General features: G+C 37.8%; 1 long non-coding RNA gene across 1 annotated transcript; it reads right to left on the bottom strand.

Moving 5' to 3' along the window:
• Positions 1–19,903: 19,903 nt before the first annotated feature.
• On the bottom strand, positions 19,904–21,066 carry LOC115919919. Its single transcript, XR_004062053.1, has 2 exons — positions 20,885–21,066; positions 19,904–20,583 (listed from the first exon to the last, which is right to left on the bottom strand). It is a non-coding gene; the product is annotated as an uncharacterized LOC115919919 (long non-coding RNA).
• Between the last annotated feature and the right edge of the window lie 424 nt (positions 21,067–21,490).

The following is a 21,490-nucleotide window of genomic DNA, read 5'->3' as shown; positions in this document are numbered from 1 at the left end:
AACAACAATAACAAAAAACACTATAAGGACATGAGACGGGCTGGGTGAAGACCATAATGGAAAAAACCAATGGGGTTGTAGATGGGGTTGTAGTTGACTGTTATGGATTTGGATTGCCATGGATTTTTGATAAAGACATTTCACATGACAACATGATAAAAAGTAAGTATATCATTTCATTTTGAATATCTTAGAGGAAATGTTGTCATTCAATGAAAGAACACAGGAAATGGTTAAGACGGGTTAACAAGGGTATTTCAGATTTACTACCGCTCGATGCCTTTATTTCGAGGGGCACTAGTATTCGGAGACAGACAGACAGACACAAATTGAGGGGGGGAGGGGGAGGGGGACAGGTGCATCGTTCTTCCTTGGTGGATTGAGAACAAGCTATAAGTAATTATTGAGAATGGAAGGGTGTGGGATTTTTTTTTCCGAGTATGACAGTGGTGAAGGAATTCAATTTAGGTATCATTTTTTTAAAATATATTCTTTTCACGTTGCGTTTCCCTCTTAATTCCCTTCTTTCTTCCCTCTTTTTGCCATTCGGGGGCGGGCATACATGAGCTATACTTTAGCTATACTCTGTGCTATTGATGATTATCATCTCAGTATAAATGCCTACATGCTTATAAAATGATTGGAGATATTGTCAACTCAGAGTCAGTTATACCCACACTCAAATTTGATCCATTTCGCCATTGCAAGAATAATGCATTCCAAGTAAATTACTGGATAAATTAGGTGCTGTAACCACTAGCTCATTGGCCGTTATTATCAATTATAAAGAAATGACATGCTTGCTGGTAATAATAGTTATAGATAATCATGTTAACAACACTTGACAGGAATATTGTCAGCCTGCAGAGACAGAGGTTAGAAGGGGAAGGAGAGAGAAAAGGAGAAGTTTGTTGAAAGGAAGAGAAATATGGTAAGAAAACAAATTTGAATACATGTAAAGAATTCTCTGTGAGGATTGAACCAATTTACCATATTAAATAATATTCATGACATTATGATTAAAGACGATAACAGAGGCCTAAAATCAAATATCGTGCAGTCTCATCAAAATATTTTCAAAGTATCGCTGCCGAAAATACCTTGAAACAAAATTACGTACAAAGGTTTATTAAACTGCTTACAAAGAATAATGTTAGTTGAAATTTTAAAAAAACTCCACAGTATAAGAAGAAGATTATATTTTCTCTGTCATGTGATAAAATGTACACAATTTGTTGATGTCATGGGACAGGTTCGAATCCTGTGAGGTTCCGGTCAAATTGATCACTAAGAATCTTCATTGGTGTCCATACATCATCATTATTGTACTTTAATCAATACTTATGAATCATTTAGGCTCTAAATCTGTCATGTCAATCGAAGCATGGTGACATCTGTGTTACAAGCCTTCCATGCTTTTTCCTTACAGCTCTACAATGGAACCCTTTAAAAAAAAAAACGCTCAAGACACATCTCTTGAATTTGGAAATGTATTATTAACTATTGGCTGAACAATCAAACTTACTCTTGAACTATACATTGCGTCCTAGAAAACAACAAACCGCGAAAATATTTGTAATGATTTATGCTATGATGAAATATACCAACCAGCCATTGATCTCTAGTAACATGAAATGGATTTTAAATGATGGCCTTAACTAAACGATTGAGCATTCATGAGTGCGTACGGGGTGTGTACATAGAGATATCTCTATGGGTGTGTATGTGTGGGGAAGGGCGGGGGTCCTTTATTAAAGAGAAAGTTGAGTTCTGGGAAGAGGTGAAAAATAATTTGTGAGCGTTATCATTCTTATTATGCAAGTGTGGAAGAACATCAGATAAGACACGTTCCCTGAAAAGCATGGCTCTTCAAATGCCTTCATATTCTAAATATCTCATGTAACATCGTAACAATCCGGGTAGGATTTTTACGCCACGTGTTTGTGTAGTCCCATATACATCTTTCTGTGTACAGTGTTTGTAACTCTACCAAGACTGGGCCAAATTTCTTATCATTTTGATGATTCCAGAACCTTGCAATACACACAAATTCTTATATGCTAGATGATCAACCTTTTCTGGTCGATTCCACAACGTTTCTTTCGCAATGCAATCGCATGACCAGAACTCAACTTCATCTTTAAGCATAAGGGAGTCAGGGACGGACGCGCATTCAGTGTCTGTTCGGGTCGCGTTATGTTTTTTCTGCGGCACAGATTGGGGTTAGGTGCGTGTTGAGCCTATGGGAAAGTTTAGGGTTAGGTTAGGGTTAGGGTTAAATCAAGACCTCTTTTTATTAAAAAAAAAAAAAAAACCCCAATCTGGGCCGCAGAAAAAATGACGCGTCCGGGTCGGTCCATTGGGCCCAAAGACGTTTAAATAGATGTTGTATTGCCCTATGCGACCGACCCAAAAATCATAAAATCTACGGTCGGCTTTAAAAAAAGGCACCTAAAGGGCAATACAGCATCATTTTTGTTAGGCCTTGTGGTCTCGTTCCTGAGATTGTAGATTCCATAAGACGTTACCATGGCAAGTTGGCTTTAGCGTTGGACATACAATTAACAACTAAATTATTCATACCCCTAGTAAATTTGATAATTTTGTAGTTTTCGTAACAATTACTGAAGAATAAACAGAATTGGGGCCATCAGATGTAAGCTTTCATAATGTCCCATTGTCAAGGAACATAAAGGGGACACAATTAATACATTTTTCACTTACTTCCAAAAGTACAAAACTTGGTAGGGGTATGAGTAATTTAGTTGTTAACGCTATATTTGTATGTTTGATTTGGTTTCCTATGCGTACCAATCCAAGCTATCCTTTTTATGTTAATCTATTTTCTTCAGAAATGTACCCTTATAATTGATCCAATTTCTACACGCAGTAAAGAACATTTTGTACTACAGGTAAATAAGCTCGTTCGTTCGTTTAATCATTTCAAGATACAATAAAAATGTAACTTAATAAACAATATACAAAACAAATATAAATCATTAAAAATATGTCACGTATAAAGATTTAAAAACCGTTAAATATGAGATTTGAAATAAGATAAATATCGGAAAACCTGTATAAAGCCTTGTAGTTTACAGTTATCTTAGTTTTGAATAATATACATATTAGGAGTGCTCAAACTACACGTAACAAAGGATGATGAAAATAAAAAGAAAGAAAGACAAAACTACTGGGAACAAGAATTGTTAAGAATATAGGAAAGTATTAATCATGTTTAGAATAAAAAAGTAGATTTCAGCTGTTTTTTAAACAATAACATTTTTGTATACAGACGAATGCACGGTGGTAAATTGTTCCAGATGAAAGGTAATTAGGCATTTCTAACTCATTTTGTTGGCAAAAGTTGTTATTACTTTCCATAAATGAAATGAATTACACAATCTAGTATTATAAGCAAGAATTTCATTATTAATTGAAAACAATGCAGTTATCTTACAAGGAAGTAATTTAAGAAAAACATTGAAGCCAACTAATGCAACAAATGCCAACAAATCAAAAATATTCAACCACTTTAATCTAAAGAATAATGGACAAGAATGAACTGTATAACTACTTCCTGTAACGCGTAGGCCCTTTTTCTGTAACTTATAAAGAGTGTTCATTTTCATTTGACTTTAATTTCCCCAATAACAATACAATATTTGAATTATAAAGTGTAAATAATATCGAGAGAGGTACATTAGTCAGTATACCTATACATTTTGAAACTTTACCTATACCAATATTAGAGGTATTACAAAGTTTTGGTATGGGGTCATGAATTTGGTTCAAATTAACAATTTCGGAAGCATATGCGTTCCTACAATATTCATTGATCGTTGTCGCGGTTGAAATCGAGTCTAAAGTTATGAAATTATAAATAATAAACTCTTTATGTTGTATAGCTCCCTCTCAAGGTCAAATATTAATTTAGCTATGAAACAATGTTTCTTGACTAAAATCGACCGATTAACTATTCCCGTTTGGAAATTATATATCACAACTACATATTCTGAGATTTTCATGGTCGCAGCTACCATTGTACGGCCATAGGCGCTATTTGAAATTTATCAAAATTTACCGGGAGCACCGGTAAATTTTTATATTCAATTTTTCTCGAAAAACAGATGTGTTTAGGGGCTAAATTTTGTTGTGCTTATGAAACATCCACAGGGGCATCCAAATATAACAAAATTGTAAAGATTTACTATCAACCCAATTTTCAAAATTTCCCAAAACTTTGTATTACCTTTAATATGAGCATCCCAACAAAGGTTATTATCTACATTATTATGTAGATTAATTATACAGCAAGAAAATTAACAACTTCTTTCTTAGATATACAAACAGAGTTAATTCTAAGCGGAATAAATAGGTATATGGTATAAAAAGAAACAAAATTTGAAAAGTTAAGAAAATTGAAGCATTCTCATTTCATATTTTGATATGTAAACTTCTGAATTTGTTTCATAGATTTTGAAATATTTTTTGAAATATTTGTTTTTTCAGACTTGCTAAGCTCCTCCCCCAAAACCTCCAGATCTCATTCCCCTTGTGACATCATCTGTCAGTCATTAATGAGCTAACTTGAGAAAGTGGTATGTATCTTTGCCGAAGTCGACCACCTGTTACAATACGTTATACAATAGCAACATACAAGTTGCTGTGTCAGACATGCTGTAGCATCACCAGGAAGACAGCGGCAATGATGATGTATTGTACATTATGCCCGCCCCCCCCCCCTCCCACTCAGTGTTATTTAGGGTACGCATATGCTCGTTCCCTTTTTTTGAAAGCACCCCCTATTTGAGGACTGTCAACATTTCCGAACCCCCCTTTCGCGGGCTTTTCGCGGGCTTTTCCTGCCTTGGAGACCCCCCTAAATCAGGAAAAATGCTCAATGTACCCCCCTAAATTCGGAATAACTTCTCAGGAGTCCAAAGAGATGAGAGAAAACAAGGAAAAACACCCCCTTTTTAAAGAAATCTCCGGGTGAAAAGTCAAATATACCCCCTTTTTTTTTTACAATTCTCGGGCCGGACTTTGTACCACGAAAAGTACCCCTTTACCGGACATTTTGGCAACACGCATGCGGTCATTCCGACCCCTGAGTGGGCGGGGGGGGGCGGGACATTATGTATGGAAGCATGTAATTCTATTATGAACTTGTGCTAAGCTGGGGGAAATTACATACCATTGTCTATTCTAGAATATTAGTTTAGTCTGACATGTCTGACATAGCAACTTATATGTTGCTATTGTTTGTGGTATTGTAACAGGTGGTCAACTTTGACAAAGTTACATGCCACTTTCTAAAGTTAGCTCATTGGTGACTGACAGATGATGTCACAAGGGGAACGAGATCTGGAGCAAGTTTAAAAAACAAATAATTCAAAAAATATTTCAAAATCTATGAAACAAATTCAAAAGTTTACATATCAAAATATGAGGTGTATGCAGGACTGCACACCAACAGGAATACACTTGTATTTTGATATCATGGGCCCTTTAAACTGCAGCACATCACTCTTCTGGCATGCCGGGTGCACAGTCAGAGGGAGACGGAGGTCTGACACTTACTGCGCGTGTACAGGTTGCACAAGCTTCTCTCCAATCACAGCCTTCAGATCGCAGTGATCCCTAGAAAAAATGGATAATGGGAAATGAGGTGAATGAAAGAAAAATATCATATAAACCATTTAGTTTTAATGTTTTCCTCTTTAAAGTAAATTAATCGCTACCGATCGTTGTGTTGATAGATAGGGTAATCTTAAACTAAAACCTGTGTGGCTCAAAGTCCAGCTTTGAACATCCCTGCCTGAACATAATTATCAATAACCACCCAACACCATTCATGCCATGATTAAACTCCGAGACTGATTAATATTTTTTTCCGTGAACGGATCATTAAAACATAGCCATAGGTAAATGAAGCTCTGCTTACAATCTCCGTCATTGCTTCATCAGGTCTGTACGACCCAGTTTCTTGTTCCGCATCGCTGTTTCCATCTTCGTCGGTGGGCTGCGCACTAACTGGCAGCACCAGCACCCTTTCTAATGTATCTCCTTCCTTTAGAAATGAAAGAGAAAATGATTACATTTTAATACGTATAGTCGACGGTGTCGATTTGTACCCGTGGTTGGGGGGGGGGGGGTGAAAGGTGCCAAAATATTTTCGGCAATGGATCAAAGCAACCAAGAGGTAGAAGCGTGTGGCAGGTTGCACCCCTCCCTTCCATATTAACTTTTTCAAGTCACCCTCAATAAAGATAACATTTGAGAGAATATGGGACCCATGTGGGTCCCATATGGGCTTTCTATCTGGGTTATTATCCTCTCAAGCGCGTAGCATGGATTTTATTTTAGGGGGGCGGTAGTGAGCCCGCGAATCACTTACAGAGCGCACGAAGCGCGCTCCCTAGGAGATGGGTGCAGGGAGGGCTTTGATGTTTCATGAAATTATTAGAGAAAGAAGACGATTCGTTGTAGCGTTCTCGACTCTTAATCCTTGTCTAAATTCAGGGGGGGGGGGGGGTAAGAGGACCCCCCCTTTTTTTTTTGGTCTCGAAATTTGAAAATTTGACATTTTTCTTCGTTGAGGGGGGGGGGGGTAAGGTCAACATTTTTTGGTCAGCCATGGGCATAATTTAAAAAAAAAATTATATAATTAAAAAAACAAAAACAAAAACAAAAACAAAAACAAAGGGGGGTTCGGAAAAATACACACATAAAAAAATACCAAAAGGGGGGGTTTAACCCCCCCCCCTGCGTACGCGCCTGACTACAATATCAACTTTTAAATTTCTGCCCCTTGTATAATTCGTTCCTTTTGCTCTGTTTTAAATGTAAACATTTTGTTGGCTCAGCAAGCAAGTCATTTTTCATAACATTTATCTGTCATTTCCAGGAAATTTGTTAGACTAGTATTATTGCATGAAATCATTTTCTAGTGTTTACACTCATTCAAGTACCCTTTTCTCTAGTCTCTTACCTTCACATCCAACATAATTTCTATCTTCATTCCTCGTTGGTCCGAGGATTGATTGAGCGTGAACTTAACCTGGAAACTCGATTGTGGACCACTCACGGACACCTGTCGAATATAACAAAATTAATAAAATATTAGACAAGCTTTTTTTCCACTGCACGAAAGCCTTTTAATGGCAATAAGAGTCACACACCTCATATTTTTTATTAAAGGGGGAGGATTCCCTTGGATTTTTCCGGGGAACCCACCCATAAGTATTCTCGAATAAAAGATTGCTTCTCCCCCCCCCCCCTCCCCTTCCAACCCTCGACGGCTTGCCCAAAGTGAGTCTCGAAGGACTAAAGGCTATTCCTAATTCTAGAAGCTGGTAGGATTTTTTTCACCAATATATTTCACCATCTCCCCAATGTTATCATGCGACTTTTGACACCCCTCATTATTTACCTTCCATCTCCCTTCATTGTTGCTTCTGTCATTGTTACAGGATGAATTGCCTCTCTCTTGATGTTTGGGGGTTGCCATTGCATGGCTGAAATATAGAGCATATTATGAGAGTGTGAGAGCGGATTTCATCATTAAGAAAATAAAATAACTAGAGGCAATTAATAAATATTGTATTATATATTTCATAACCAATTTAGAATTCAAAACTTAGGCTGAAGCGGCGGAGCGTTATTAAAAGATTGAGGGAGCACTAACCAAATTTTGTTTTCTTTTGATGGAAAAGGAGCACTTGTAAATACACTGTCGCTCATATAGTTCGAATATTTTTTTTACCCCTAATTATGGAATAATTTTGACAATAATTTATTCTCATAGATCTAGATAATAGTATACATTCTCAGATTTTATTGAATAATAATTTGCCAGTGTTTTTTTTTTTTGCGTGACTAATAAAGCATGTGTATGCTACTATGCTTATCAACTAGGGGACCTACGCCCTTAAGTCATAAATGACAGTAATGAGGATTAATGCCCCACAAAAGGGCACTAAATATAACACATCGACACGGTTTTGATACTGGGCCTTCACAGTTACGAGGCCATTGATTGGCCACTGAACCATGACTGTACGCAGCGGGGCTAGGGTAGGGGGCAGTTCCCACATATATAAAAATATTACAAAATGCAATAAATTTTCAATAATTCATAGCATTTTACCCCGGTCCCCAACATGAAAAAATTCTCTGTACGACCATGTATTATGGCTCAAGGCATGGGCACACAGAAGATAAATGAAGATTTTTTGACATGATGTTATGCCTTTTAGCATGGTAAAAAATCTATTTCATTTATGCGAAACCTTCACCGCAGAACAGCACTAACTTAGTTATGCAATTTGCCTTCTGGCAATTATAGTTTAAAGAATAGGCAAGTGAATGAAATGCTTCAACACCACTAACACCAGGGAAGGAAGCGTCCATAAATTTGAATACATTTAGTTGATAAACGATTCCGCTTAGCACGTCATGCAATCAAGAAAATGACGATGCCCATGTCTTGCTGAGAAATTGTCCTTTATTCTTGTTTTATGCCTTTCTCATACATATTGGTGGGGTATCATGTAGGTTGAAGGTCAGTAATGCAATAAATCTCCCAGAACAAACAAAGTTGTTATGGGGGGGGGGGGTTAGTTCTCCTTTAAACTTGTATTGCCTCTTCATTTCAACAAGGAATGAGAAATACATTGATAGGCGTTTTAAAAATTAATAACTTCCATAATTTACAAAAGTTAGATTCAAAAATGGATAAAGGAAAATGAAAATAAGTACGACCTTGATGCAGTTCAACGAGGTAGTAGAATAGGATCGTACGTTGAAGAAAAGGTCCTTTTAATTTATCATAGTCTCTGTTGGTATGTGAGTATAATTGGTGTAAATCTTTGTCACTTTCTGTCACAGCGCCAGCTACGACAGAGTTTTAAATAAGCTTGCAGCACAGCAAGTGAAAGCTTATCAAAAATAGGGAGAAAATAACCTCTTCAGCTATTTAGTGAATAAAAAAACTTCAGAAAACATCTCCCATCACAATATGTCTCCATTTTTATTTGATTTGGGAACGATTCTTGGGATTCGAAACTTCTCCCAAGTAGTGATCGAACCCTATTGAGAGTGGATTTCCACTAAAAACGGAGTTATCCCCAATCTGCCCCCCCCCCGCAAAAAAAGAGAGAGAGGGAGAGAGAAGGAAAAGAAGGGAAAGATAAGAGAAAGGGAAAGAAAGAAGTGGAAGAAGAAAAGAAGAGGGGGAAAAAGAAGGAGATCGGGAAGAGCTTGCCTCCCAGCTGTTACCCCCCCCCCCCCCCCCTCCACCAAAAAACAAGAGAGAATGAAGGAAAGGGAAAGAAAAAAGGAAAAGAGGAGATAAAGGGAAGGAAAAAAAGAGGAAGAAGAAAAGAAAAGAAGGATGATATCAGTTGCAACTTTCCCGCTAACAAGTTGTTGCTCTGTGGGAGGGGTAAAAGGCCCTTGCTTCCCCTTTGGAAAATGGCAAATCCATAAAGAAAGAAAGAAAACATAGTGACCTGCCTTTGTCACAAAATGGTGTCCAAATTTGCTCATCTGACCGTGATTAAATGCCTAAACCCCCTGACCTCCTGTGGGGCTCCGCACCCTGGACCCCACTTCAAATAGTGACCTGCCAGTGTCACAAATAAGGTATAAAAATGTGCTCATCTGACAGTAATTAAATGCCTAAAACCCCTTGATTTCCGGTGGCTCTGCCCCCTGAACCCCACCGAGGGCCCTAAAGCGGACCCCTTGATGCAAATCTGACGGCAATGTAATGCTTAAATGAAATCCCCTGAGCTTCTGGGGTCTCGGCCCCCTGGACCTCACGCCAATAAGTGTCCTGCCGGTGTCATAAATAAGATATCAAGATATGTTCATCTGACCGTAATGAAATGCCTATTAACCCCTGGGATTCTGGGGGCTCCGCCCCATGGACCCCACGCCAATGAGTGACCTGCCAGTGTCACAAACAAGGTATCTTACCGTAATTAAATGCCTAAACCCCTGAACCCAACCAATGGCCCTAAGGCGGGCCCCTGGATGCTCATCTGACCACAATCTCTTACCTAAAACCCCTGAGCCTCAGGGGGCACCGCTCCGACCCCACGCCAATTTGTCACCTGTCAGTGTCACAAATAAAGGCATCAAAATATGCTCATCTGACCGTAATTAAATGCCTATACCCCCTGAGCTTCTGAAGCTCCACCCCCTGGACCTAACGCTAATTCGTGACCTGCCAGTATCACAAATAGGGTATAAAAATATGCTCATCTGACCTTAATTTATTGCCCCAAAACCCTGAGCTTCCGGGGCTCCGCCCCCTTGACGCAACACCAATTCGTGACCTGTCAGTGTCACAAATAAGGTATAAAGATATGCTCATCTGACGGTAATTTAATGTATAAAACCCCTGAGCTTCTGGGGGCTCCGCCTACTGGACCCCACTCCAATTTATGTCCAGCAAGTGTCACAAATAAGGTATCAAAATATGCTCATCTAACCGTTATTAAATGCCTATACCCCCTGAGCTTCTGGGGGCTCCACCCCTTGATCCCCGCTGGGCTTCGCCCCTAGACCTCACGTCAATTTACGCAACCCTCTACCTGATCGTAGATACCTACCCCCCCCCCCCCACCTATTTAGAGAAACGTTCAGCGGGGCCTGCGTGTAAGAGTGGGGTGGTGCAGATTTTTTTTGTCCCCCCCCCCCCCCGTCCCCAAACGTTTTGCTCATTTCGCCACTGCCGGCGTTACCATAACGTTCCAATATTTTGCTCGCATAATTTCAAATTTGGGCCCCCCCCCCCTCAGAAATCCTGGATCCGCGCCTGCCCCCACCCCCTCCCGGCCGGCCCAATTGAATTTCAAGGATTGCACCAAGAGTTCAATGGACTGTGGTGATATAGTTGTGAATGTAATGTTTCCTTTTATATTTCCGTTGATATTGAACTGTATCGTCACAACCTTTCCTTTGTCTATTTTGGCTTCGTGCTTGCAAGGACCAAAGTCTAATTTCACGAGAATAGAAACTACAGCGCCACGCCGCCACGTATATTAGATGTTATACGACAAGGATACGTTGTGACTTGTTAATATTTATAAAACTGCATATTGCTTTCTACATTCTTTATCCGACATGAACTGGAGACATGTATACTAGTATTGGAATACACAATTGAATGCAAGGTAATGCATTTTTGTTTATATCTTGAGTGTTATAACATAATGTTGCAATGCGGAATCAGCTCTGCGTCACAGCTATGTGTAGTAAATAACTTACTATTTACAAGATCATGAATATAGCCAAGGGTGTCGATTTGTATCCGTGGCTGGGGGGGGGGATGATAGGTGCCAAAATATTTTCGGCAATCAAGAGGTAGAAGCGTGTGGCAAGTTGCACCCCTCCCAAGCGCGTAGCCAGGATTTCATTTTAGGAGGCGGTAGTGAGCACGCGAAGCGCGGTCCCTAGGGGGTTGCGTGCAGGGAGGGGGAGTTCCCCCCCCCCCCCCCGCGAAGCGCGGAAGCTTTGACGTTTCACTAAATTATTAAAGAAAGAAGACGATTCGTTGGACCGTTCTCGACTCTTAATCCTTGTTTGAATCAAGTTCCCCTTCCTCCGCGCATAGCGCGGAGCCCTGACGTTTCATTAGATTATTAAAGACAGAAGACGATTCGATGTACCATTCTCAACTCTTAATCCTTGTCTGAATTCATTTTCGCCCATTCCTGCGCGAAGCGCAGAAGCTTTCACATTAGAGAAAGAAGACGATTTGTTGTATCGTGTCCTTCATGAATTCAGTTTCTCCGCTTTGACATTTCACTAAATTATAAGAGAAAGAAGACGATTCGTTGGACCGTTCTCGACTCTTAATCCTTGTTTGAATCAAGTTCCCCTTCCTCCGCGCGTAGCGCGGAAGCTCTGACGTTTCATCAGATTATTAAAGAAAGAAGACGATTCGACGTACCATTCTCGACTCTTAATCCTTAATGTTTGAATCAAATCCCCCCTTCCCCACGCGTAGCGCGGAAGCTCTGATGTTTCATTAGATGATTAAAGAAAGAAGACGATCCTATGTACCATTCTCGACTCTTAATCCTTGTCTGAATTCATTTTCGACTATTCCTGCGCGAAGCGCGGAAGCTTGCACATTAGTGAAAGAAGACGATTTTTTGTATCGTGTCCTTCATGAACTCAGTTTCCCTCCCTACCGCGGAAGCTTTAACGTTTCAATAAATTATTGCTCTTAATCCTTGTCTGTATTAATTTTCGCCCATTCCGCGCTTAGCGCGTAAGCTTTCACGTTTCATTAAATTATTCGTAAAAGAAGACGCTTCGTTGTATCGTGTACTCTGACGTTTCATTTGATTATTACGCTTAATCCACGTCTGAATTCAGTTGCCCCCTAACAGCTTTGCCCTTTTCACTGAATTATTAGAGAAAGAAGACGATTCGTTGTACTGTTCTCTATATTAATCCTTGTCTGAATTCAGTTTCCCTACTGAAAATAATTTGTGTTACAAATAAGTTGTGACATAATAATCTTTCTCCAAAAATGAAAAATCTTTTAGGAAATATCAGGAAATAAAATGAGTGAACAAAACAAAAATAAAGATACAATGACGTGAATTTTAAAAAGGGTGAACGGAAACAACATAACAATTAGAGAACTTTTTTATAAGTCATACTAATGTCCGAAAATCTTTCTCCTTGTCTCCGATCTCATCACGAAATTGTCACAGAGTTCATCTATGTTTACACTGTCCAGGATTGTCTGATGTGCATTGCAGATTGCTATTTTTGCGCTTCGCGCTTAACATTCAGCTCGTTGCTTTTTGACGCTGCGTCTTTGCATTTCGCGCACTGCATTTCTATGATGCTGTTGATTGAACAAATTGAATAAATTCGTCAATTCCTGATGAAGCCGTATGAGCGAGAATTCAATTTATTCTTGTCTCATATACGGTTGTCTTATTTACTTCGTATATATGTATGTATTATGAAAATGAGATAGCAAAATGTGTATATTGATGGTCATCTTGCGAGTAATAACCATTAACTACTCTCATCGGGCTCTCATCCTTAATTTTTCTCTTCATTTTTTTTTTTTTTTGATGGTGAATTATTTGGGGGGGGGGGGTGATTGTACAGGCCATCCCCCCACCTAAAATATTGGGGGGGGGGGATATATCCCCCCCCCCCATCCCCCCCGGGGTCGACACCCATGAAGATTGTACAGGCCATCCCCCCACCTAAAATATTGGGGGGGGGGGATATACCCCCCCCCCCATCCCCCCCGGGGTCGACACCCATGAATATAGCATCAATTGCTTTCTGTTTTGTAAGTACAATACCAATACGAATTAATGAGACTGAGATGCGAAAAGGGACGGGCGATTTAATGGACGAAACTCAGTAGAATCAGAATTTTGTTTCACGTAAATTTTAGGAAAGTGATCAAAATAGTTATTGGTTGGTATTTTCGGAAACGTCCATTATTATTTTATCAGCACGCTGATTCCATCTATATACCAGTGGGCATTTTCAGGATAATATCACTGTCCACCGTCCACCCCACCCATCGTAAAAATAGAACTATCTTTAGTAACCACCAATATACAAGGACAATATCCTCGGGACCCGGATAATTATCCGAGGAGGACAAAGATAACTAAAGAATAAAACATAAATATAAAAAGGGAAAGAATCTGGACTAGGGTGGAATTGAATTAGGTGATAGTTTTTGATCGGGATTGGCTCTCCGGGTAGTTTTCAGAGGTCAGGGGACAGTTGCCTATATGAGTAATAGTCCACGGGTACTTATCCGGCTGTAATTGTTCACGATGATTTGTCTTTCTTCCAAAACGACTCACTTGATCAATAAAGGTAAATTCATGCACAAATTGGGACTCTAAAAATCTTCGGGGAGCCCCCTCCCCCCGGCTCTTGGAGCCCTATGTGTATGACCGCACTAAAGCTGTAGGTTAATAATTCAATGCTTCTTCATCTGTGGTCTAGAATTAACGAATTATCTGGAGGAATATATTCAAATTAAGAATTTAGCAAGGTAACAGACAGTGAGGATTTTTTCAAAAACAGAACCTTCCTCAATGCCATCTTTGTTTACACTGCGGTTTATTGAGGCGCAATAAGGAGCAAGGCAACAAGTATGAAAATGTAACGACCCTTTAAAGTATTATTTAAAATATATAATTGATATTGGCGGGTGAAATTACGAGATTCTGGAGCACATGCGAAGAAACTTAAGAAACCATTCGCGGCTTAAACTCTCAAAACCTTTATCCTATTTACCCTGCGTAAGAGGGGCGCATAATCTTTAAAAGCAAATATAATCTTGATAGAAAACTACTGTAGATGAAAGCAGAAAATGAAAAAGTAGACTGGTGAAATTTGTGAATTTATGAAAGTTATAAGAATGGGCTCTTCAAAGTGGCTGAATGGGTAATGAATCTGTGATGTAGTGGAGAACAACTTTCTCATTTGACTAAAATGTCCATTTTTCAAAAATGTATTACTCAGGATTTCTCTTTAAATGACTTATATAAATATGCTTACCAAACTAATTTTGTGAAGTTCCCCAAGGGAGAAGGCACTTAGGAGACAAAAAATAACTTAATGAAATTTGTGTACACTACAACCGGGAGAGTTATCCGCGACTACGTCACAATCCACTGGCCAAACTGCCAATTTGAGATTCGCATATACTTAGTGATTTCATATTTAAATCATCCTTAGCTTTCTTATCATTGATCTGATTCATATTAAACGTTCGCCTTTCTGTTTATCTTATTTTTTTTGCTTTCACACAAATTAATGGACACAAGGGGTGGATCGCCCTTATTAAAATGGATCATGAATTTAATTTAATTTCTCCCCTTTTTCTTCCTCTCTTTTTGTTGGCATTTATTGCAACCCCTTTCTTTTTCGTTTGTGCACCCTTCAACTGCCACTATTGTTATTGTTGTTGTTGTTGTTGTTGTTGGGTTATAAGGCTGTCCAATCTGGGAAAAAAATTATTTCCGCCTGGCTATGACTGATTCTGGAGTTATTCATCAATGATGATTATAGCTGGCGCTGTTTCTTTTTCTCTGGCTCAAATATTGATTCAGTGAGTTTCACAGCTTCCGTTCAATTGATGATGTGGGCAATAATTTAGGTGTCGACCGTGAACTGGGTGCGAGTAAAGGTTAACTGTGCAGTGCTAAACTATACTTTTCCTTTTTCTTCCTTTCTGAGAGAGTGAAGACGAACGTGAAATAATACAAATACAAAATAAACATTGGCCTTTAGACGTGTATACATTATAATTAACAACAAAAACCAAACATATAAAAAAATCATATAACTTGCTCTTTACATCACCTTGGCAAAGTTAGTTATAACTCGCCAGCTGCATTAGGGGCGTTCACACATAACATTTATCGAATTGGAACGCGATTGATTGATTGATTGATTGATGCAAAGGTTGTTTTTGTTGATTGATTGATTGATCGATTGATTGATTGATTGATTGATTGATTGATGCAAAGGTTGATTTTTGTTTGCGACATTCACACCGGATTCACACACAGGAGAATAGACCAGTTCACGGTTAGCACATTACTGCAATGACCCCGAATATCCACAGATCTTCAAAACATGAAGAGGTCCCACTTTGTACATTGTGAAATAATCACTCCTACAGCGACGGAGGTGCTATATACTATAGCCTTTGTTTTCCCCTTTTGAAAGAATACTTCCACCTGTGTATCATGGGGTGTACTGAATGTGCAAGAATGAATAACGATTACATAACTTTTATGAGCACGTATCCAGTACTTCGTCTCCGTGTATTTCACAATTTGTTCTGCAATGACCTTGATCTGCTCATGCTCAGACTGCAACCGTGAACTCGCTCGACGGCAAGAACGTCCGAACTGCGCATGCGTGAGTCTCGACGCCGTACGCGCGCTCGGAATCCTGGGATTAAATAATCAATATCATTCACACAAAATCAAAGCGCCTGGCAAACTATTGCGATTATTCTGAAAATTACTGCGAATTGGATCGCGAAAATTTATGAAATTATTCGAATCGATTTTTTTTTTTTTTAAACCTCACTTTTTGTTTGTAGGTGTGAACTCCCTTGTGGCTTTTTATTAAAAAACCACCAGAGCGTGCAGATGATGTTCTTTCACAAGAAATTATGTAAACTCCTTTTTTTTAGCTTCAGCCTTGAAAACAACTTTTTTCCTCTCTCGTATATATTTCTTACAGACCATTAAATAACATTCAATTGTTTCAGTCTCATGACAAAAATTACATAGGCCTTTTTTATGTTTGATATTATAATATTGATTATAATTTGCATTTTCTTATTCTCATTTTAATCTTTTATCTTTTCTACAAAATCCAGATAAGTTAATAAGTCTCGCTATATCAGAACGGATCTGAAATAGGAATCTTCCTTTATCTGTTGTTTCCCACTGATTTGCCATAATTGCTGATAAAATGACACATGTGATTTGTTAATTGAGATATATTCCGGTTTTTTTTGTGTGTGTCGCTTAGTCCCTGTGGTTCATTATGCGCAAGCATCCACTCGATTATGTCTATATATCTAAATAATGTCAGTTTCTCCGATATTTCTGCAATTATACTAGACTTTTCCCCTTGTTTTTCATAGCCTGCAGGGTTTGTATCGAATCTGGATACTGAAAAATAGTCCTCCTATCCACATGATGATCGCTGTCAGTTCGGCGGTCATATTATAACTTGGGTGGTTCTATAACCTCTACCTGGGACACGCGCCCCCACCCCCTCCCCTTTCACTACCTTTAATGCATGTATACAGCTTGTCCGTGTAAATTCTTCGTAATGATTTGGAATAGTTGTAAACAAAAACGAATATCAAAATAAAGTTAGTTGATTTCAATAGCTATAAATTTCAATTTGAAGGCAAAATGTATTTAGCAAGCGTCCGTGGCTATGACAAATATATCAGACAATTTTCTAATACAATTTTTATTCGTTTTTGTGACCTGATAGATTTTATCTATATTATTATCGGTTTGTGCTGTACAAGCTTGCAATGGATATATAATTCCAAATATTTGTATAGACTTTGATTATTTTTTTTTAAATCTTGAAACTTGAATACATTTAAAAAAATGTACCACCCCAGCTATTATTGGTTTTATTTCTTGTTCATAAATTATCTACATAAAAAAAATCACAAAAATTTATTTCTTCAGAATTCTGTTATTTATACCAAATAAAACGTTTTTATTAATAATAATTATGTGTGAGATCTACAAAGTAATCTATATGTATTACGTTCCTTGTGTTAGCTTTCTCCTCGAGTCATGCATTCTATCAAGTTCTTCTTTAAGCAAGTCTGTGCATATTTGCTAACATTCGTAATATTCATTCATCATTCATTTCGGTTTATAAAGAAAATCCCTGTAAAGAAAACAGTCCAAAGACTGATATACGTACATAGATGACATAGTTGCACATTTTCAAAATTGTATAAAAGAATCCCATACATTCACCAAAGTGGTATAAAATAATTCTATACAGTCACCAAACTTAACAGGGAACAAAAAATTGAGATTAGAAGTAAACAGTGAATTGTTTAACATATTGCCCTTCAAAATTATAATAAACATAAACAAAAAAAAATCCAATTTTAAAGACAAAACAAGAAAAATTGTACACGATATTATTACAGAAAAGGAAAAAAGGGAGAAAAATAATCAAAGTAGGCTTACTTACATATCGAATGTAGCGAGGAATCATGAAACAATGTTGCCCAGAGAGATGAATATAAAAGTATTACCTCTACTTATGAAAATAATATCAGAAGTGATGAGTAGTTTTAACAAACAAAATATACTTGTAAAGATGGTGGTCCACGGGCTAATGGGTAACAAGGGTGTCTCTCTAAGCGGAACACGTCCTTCAGGAGGTCGTAGAAACCACTCAGAGCCGAGTAGTGTGATTAGTAAGTGAACAGCAGGTAGTCGGGGGGGGGGGGGGAGAGAGAGTCTACCGCTAGACGTGGAATATACACGTTTTGTTATATATAGAGCATTACATATTTATGCACTTTTTCCAGGTTAATATTTGTGTTCTAAAACATAAAACAAGCTTTGTTTCATAAAACTTAGTATCTTTAACAAATGCTGAAACAATATCTTAAATTTGCTTTTATCTATCAAATGCAACAATTTTAATAAATTGTAAAAACTATTGTAACTTATTATTGCTAACAGTTTTCATGAAACGTTTATCTACATCTGCTGTGTAATATAATCGATCCATACATTTAAATGTAATCGGTCATTGCGCAAGAGAAGTATAGGTGGGAAGAGATATTTTTGGAATAACATTAATTGATCAAGGAAAATTGGTAAATCAATTAATTCTGGTAAAGTATTTGATTTTCATGGTAAGAGAACGTACTTCATCTATGACTGTGGATGATCTATAACTGTGGATGAAATTAAACGCAGTTTTCAAAGAAGATGAATTGGAATTGATGAAAGTAACTTTTCCCTGCATCTGAGATAATGGAAAAACTGGGAAGTTTTATGGAGGTGGAACGAAGGCAACAGCGTAAGTCATTTCGATATGTGACCCGCTACGGCAAAACCCGACGCTTCTCGGCAAATCCCATTGTGCTGTAGGCCCGTTTGAACATGAAATTTCGAATTTAGGGATCAACTGAGATTTTTGCATGATCAGAAAGTCTATTTTTTATAAATTGATTTAGAGAAAAAATGAACTCAAAAAACGATCTAGAAGTATTTTTAATTATATTTTGTATCTAATCATGTGCTCCATTGTCCAGTGAAATTAGTTGAAACAATGTGGTCAAAAGAAGGGAAAGTTCGCGATTCATCGCTTGTTGTTTTCCCTCTCAGTTGACCACGTTTGAGTCGATCCCTGACGTATTTGGTACGAAAATAACGAGTAAGGATCGGTTATTCCAAATATGGTTATATTGGGCGGTCCTAAATAAAATTGCCCAATGAAAAATGCCATGAAAGATGACATCATTTCGATGAGCTGTCAAGCAGGCCGTAAACAAATGCCTGTTGCCAGCCACGTGATCCAAATCCAGACACTTGATTCGCCAATATTCGCACATGACGTCATTGCCTTGTTGTTGTGATTGCTCAGCGGTCAAATTCTCGCATCGAAACACCAGCTTTTTTCTTCGAAAACTTGTTCAGAAGTTTGTTTTTAATGAGCTAGAGTTTCATATATCAAGTAAAATACGGGCATTATCGTGATCCAAGTCCCCAGGGACTCGGATCCACAGACACTTTTTAATCTGAAAAACATGTCCTAGAGTCTACCTTCCAAATTTGTTTCCACCAAAGCGCGCGTTTAATGGTACCTTTGAAGATGAAATATTACTTTCATTATAATTTTTTGTAATGATTATTATTGCTTTATTTAGTCAAGCCAATTTATCTAGTAGGCTTATTAGAAGTCCTTCACTGAATAAAGCAAACTATAATTCACATTTATTTAGTCAAGCACTGATTAGGCTGTATGATATTGAAGACGAAATATTACTTTCATTATCATTTTTAAAAATTATATTATTGCTTTATTTAGTCAAGCCAATTTATCTAGTAAACCTAATAAAAGTCCTTCACTAAATAAAGCAAACTATAATTCACATTTATTTAGTCAACCATTAATTAGGCTGAATGAATAAATATTATATTGATTGATTTCATCATGCCTTTAACGGTTATTGAAGACGAAATATGACTTATTATAATTTTATTAAATGATATTATTGCCTTATTTAGTCGAGCCAATTTATCTAGTAGGCCTATTAAGATTGAAGTAAAACACTATTAAACTGTCTATATATTCCTCGTGGTGCGAGTCCCCCCTCCGAAATTAATATGAGACGGCAATTAACCCGTTGATATTATCTACCCCTCATTTCCCTCCTCTTCAAGACCACACTGCCACTTTCAGACAGATACCTAGAGATGTTAAATTAATATCCGCTGTTAAAGTTTATTAATAAATCAAAAGAATCTGACTAAAAAACATTATAAAACTGTCTATATATTCCTCGTGGTGTAAGTCCCCCTTACATGTTAAAATCATCAAATTTCCCATAGAAGGGGACTTACACCACGACTAATATACTCCTCGTGGTGCGAGTCCCCCTCCGAAATTAATACGATACGGCAATTAACCCGTTGATATATTATCTACCCTCATTTCCCTCCTCTTCAAGACCACACTGCCACTTTCAGACAGTTACCTAGAGATGTTAAATTAATGTTCGCTGTTAAAGATTATTAATAAATCAAAAGAACCTGACTAAAAAACACTATAAAACTGTCTATATATTCCTCGTGGTGTAAGTCCCCTTTACGTGTTAAAATCATCAAATTTCCCATAGAAGGGGACTTACACCACGACTAATATACTCCTCGTGGTGCGAGTCCCCCCTCCGAAATTAATACGATACGGCAATTAACCCGTTGATATTATATACCCCTCATTTCCCTCCTCTTCAAGACCACACTGCCACTTTCAGACAGTTACCTAGAGATGTTAAAATAATATTCGCTGTTATAGTTTATCAATAAATCAAAAGAATCTGACTAAAAAAACACTATAAAACTGTCTATATATTCCTCGTGGTGTAAGTCCCCCTTACGTGTTAAGATCATCAAATTTCCCATAGAGGGAGACTCGCACCACGAGGAGTATATTAGTCGTGATCCGAGTCCCCTTCTACGAGAAATTTGATGATCATAACACGTAAAGGGGACTTGCACCACGAGGAATATATAGACAGTTTTATAGTGTTTTGAGTCATTTTATTTGATTATATTGAAGTTACCTAGAGATGTTAAAAGAATATTCGCTGTTATAGTTTATCAATAAATCAAAAGAATCTGACTAAAAAAACACTATAAAACTGTCTATATATTCCTCGTGGTGTAAGTCCCCTTTACGTGTTAAGATCATCGAATTTCCCATAGAAGGGGACTTACACCACGACTAATATACTCCTCGTGGTGCGAGTCCCCCTCTATGGGAAATTTGATGATCTTAACACGTAAAGGGGACTTACACCACGAGGAATATATAGACAGTTTTATAGTGTTTTGAGTCATTTTATTTGATTATATTGAAGTTACCTAGAGATGTTAAAAGAATATTCGCTGTTATAGTTTATCAATAAATCAAAAGAATCTGACTAAAAAAACACTATAAAACTGTCTATATATTCCTCGTGGTGTAAGTCCCCTTTACGTGTTAAGATCATCAAATTTCCCATAGAGGGGGACTCGCACCACGAGGAGTATATTAGTCGTGATCCGAGTCCCCTTCTACGAGAAATTTGATGATCATAACACGTAAAGGGGACTTGCACCACGAGGAATATATAGACAGTTTTATAGTGTTTTGAGTCATTTTATTTGATTATATTGAAGTTACCTAG

The sequence above is a fragment of the Strongylocentrotus purpuratus genome, unplaced genomic scaffold (assembly GCF_000002235.5).
Source record: "Strongylocentrotus purpuratus isolate Spur 01 unplaced genomic scaffold, Spur_5.0 spur5_scaffold_7, whole genome shotgun sequence".
NCBI classification, from domain to species: Eukaryota; Metazoa; Echinodermata; class Echinoidea; order Camarodonta; family Strongylocentrotidae; genus Strongylocentrotus; species Strongylocentrotus purpuratus.
Note: the sequence above shows the minus strand (reverse complement) of the source record. Positions and strands in the feature narration are given on the sequence as shown.